Source organism: Branchiostoma belcheri, unplaced genomic scaffold (genome assembly GCF_001625305.1).
Source record: "Branchiostoma belcheri isolate BF01 breed outbred unplaced genomic scaffold, Haploidv18h27 scaffold160, whole genome shotgun sequence".
Lineage (NCBI taxonomy): Eukaryota > Metazoa > Chordata > Leptocardii > Amphioxiformes > Branchiostomatidae > Branchiostoma > Branchiostoma belcheri.
In genome coordinates, this window is record NW_017803047.1 from 596117 (window position 1) to 599634 (window position 3518).

Sequence of the window (3518 nt, forward strand, 5' to 3'; positions counted from 1 at the left end):
CTAGCCTGGTATCCAGTCTTATCGTGATTGGGGGTATTGGGGTGTTCAGGCAGGTTGTGTCTTCGGGGGCTCTAATAGCTTCCCCCGCCCAGTGCAACAGACCGTCCCGGTAGGAGTGTTATGCTAATCAGAGACAGTATGCTTGGGGATTTGGTTTCCCCCCAACACGTGGAGGACTAATCAATCTCTTGTGAAATACACACCGGGAAACCTATGTGAGGCGGGCGGGCCAGAGCTCTTACGGCCCCGACCACGATCAGACTGGATACCAGGCTACACCTAACGGATCGATCTCCCGAACCTGAGTACATGTTGTCGCTGTTTTACGCGCTGGGTCAGCGACCTCTAACCTTCTGAACAATGCCTCACGATATTTGAAATTCTATTCAACAGAAAACAGCCAGCTACATGATATTGCCTTGATCGTACAATAAGCGATGTCAAAAGCGTTTGCAAAAGGATACGCTAGGGTCATCTTCAATAATTACAAAACCGCTCATTTGCTTTTTTTAAGAAAGCAAGACCGATGGATCATCCGTTTTGAGTGGTTTCAATGATGTAATTTTACAATAAGCGATGTCAAAAGCATTTGCAAAAGGATACGCTAGGGTCATCTTCAATGATTAAACTGGAGGATTCGGTGCCCAGGGCGACGCAATAAGGAAGTACTCCCCACTGTGGCTTCTCCAGCAGCTTGAATAGTGAATTGACCCCCATAACCACATAAACTAATAAACATCCTAGACGGTCCAGCCACCGAAAACAATGGCAGGGACAGATTAGCATAATAACTGTCACTCTTTTTGAACAAATTCAAATGTTTTTTCTATACTGGTTTTCAAACTAAACAAGCAGCACTTTAATTATGGAAAAACACTTTAATTATGGACTCCTCGCTAATAACTCTAAATTGCTTTACCCAATTAGGTTTATATTTTTTCTGAGTACATAGTAGAAGGTGACAAATATGTGGAGTGTGTTAATTAGTCCCTAGGGTATAGTCCAATTATACATAATTATACATGAATATACTATATTTATCCATAATCATGTATGATTATACATATTAGTTTTTCCATTATACATAATTATGTATATCCCTTTTGATCATTATACATAATTATGTATATCCCTCTTGATCATTATACATAATTATGTATATTCCTTTTGATCATTATACATAATTATGTATATTCCGTTTAACCATTATACATAATTATGCATATCCCTTTTAACCATTATATATAACTATGCATATCCATTTTGGTTATTATATATAATTATGCATATTAATTTTTACCTATTATACCATATATATGACTTTTGGCTATTATTCATAACGATACATAACCCTCATGACCACTATGTATAACTATAGCCATTTTATTGTTATGAACAATAGTAATAAAATAGGTGTAACAAGTCGTTTGGTGTAATGTAGCCAGCTGCCACCGCGCCGCATGCCTGCGAAGCTGGTGTGTTACGCCGAGAGGCAGCTATACCATCTAAACAAATACAGATACAGAATTAGATAAGGTTATATTTTGGTGTCATGTGGTCTTTAATACTGACTATAGCAAGTAAGTGCTACACTACTTCAATTTATTGACACCAATGTTAACTGAAGTTTCATTTGTTGTTGCTAATGCTATCCATGTCATCTTTTTCTTTTACATAGAACAAATTCTTAGCCCCTCTTGCCAAAGTTTTGCTAATGCTATCCACGTCAACTTTTCCTTTACATAGAACGAATTCTTATCCCCTCTTGCCAAAGTTTTTGGTAATGCTATCCATAATTGCCTATCGAAAGCAGTTTAAATGCCGATCTGTGCACCTACATGTACATCGTAACAATGGCATGGCGACAAAAAATTGAAATTTTTTCTACTGTCCCAAAATTTCCCGAAAGTGTACATTGAATTGTCCCAGACAAAATTTTGGTGGCCTCTGGCCATAGGGACACCTTTGATTTCAGCACTGTCTGTTAGCCTGTGCCACGCCCAACAGCACCTTTCTGTTGACTGGCTCAAGAGTGAAGGTGCGAGAGTTTTAGGGGGATATTTTAAACCCTCTAAAATGCTATTTTCTTTGTTTCTGTAGGTGAATTTCAAAGGAAGTTAGATACCCCTAGACTTAGACACTGATGAAGTTATCCACATGTACAGTAAAAAAATGGCACCCCAAACACGAAAATACATAATGACAAAGCTGTACAGATTGTATGTCAAAAGGCAGGTCGAGGGGATTGGGTCCAGATGATCACGTCACAAGGTTGATGGAAGTTGACCGATAATTTGGAGTAAGTCCCACTTTCATTCCAGTGTTGGAAAGAAAGCTTAGACTTCATTCACAATGATGTATACCAACACTGATGAACTTCCACGCTAAGACCTTTTGTTAATGTTTTTATTCACTTTTATTTAAGTCAAATGAAAACCTTTCGCCTGACTTTTCCACACAAAACAACAGTATTTGTCTTTCACCTGGCTTACACAAAACAACAGTACTTGTCTTTAACCTGACTTTTCTACACAAAACAACAGTACTTGTCTTTCACCTGACTTACACAAAACAACAGTACTTCTCTTTCACCTGGCTTTTTTTACAAAAAACAAGTACTTCACTTTCACCTGGCTTTTCTACACAACACAACAGTACTTCTCTTTCACCTGGCTTTTCTACTCAAAACAACAGTACTTGTAACCCAAGACAAACTTGTCGGTTTGAGAATCGATGTTTCCACTGATAGAAAACTTTACAGAATTATGACCCTGTTGTCCGGTCGCCATGGGAAGGGATTGGGCCAACCCGTGGCAGTCGCACTGGCCAGGTGGCTGCCCTGGGAAGGTCCCTGTATGCTTGCATCAATAGGAAAAACATTTCAGAACCGAGAAAAGCGGTCCTCAAGAGCACAATAGACAGGTACAGCTAACACTAGATTGGCCAAGGTATTTCTGTGCTATGAAGTCTAATCACCATTTTGATTTATGATTACTTACACCTGTTTCCTGTGCTCTTCTGGGCTAAAGGTGTTATTTTGGCACATTAACTTACATGTAATTTTGAGGGTTTTCAACATAATTATGCCAAAGGCATGTACATACATACCAGTATGTGTAGCAGCGAACTGGGAAGATGCCTTTTTCTTCTTAGAAATGGGAAAGTTTTGTCTCCTGGAATGTGGTGAAATTTATCAAAAAAGTTTTGGGTGTAGAGACATTTGAGTGTGCGGGTCCTGTCAGATTGATCTGTCTGGCCCAGGTGTCAAAAGGTCATGTTGGTCAGTTTAATGTCATTTTAGGGATCTCGACAATAAAAGCATGGAACGGGCCAGGAACGACAGTCTACCATCATGAAAAAGTATGTACAAGACTGTCATACATGTACATGCATGATAGTGAAATGCATGAAAATACATGATGTGTATTTTGAGCTTTGGGAATCATCATTTCAACTGAACATGGTACAAAAATCTTATTATGTCGTGATCGATGATCTATTCTTATGATGTTAGCAAA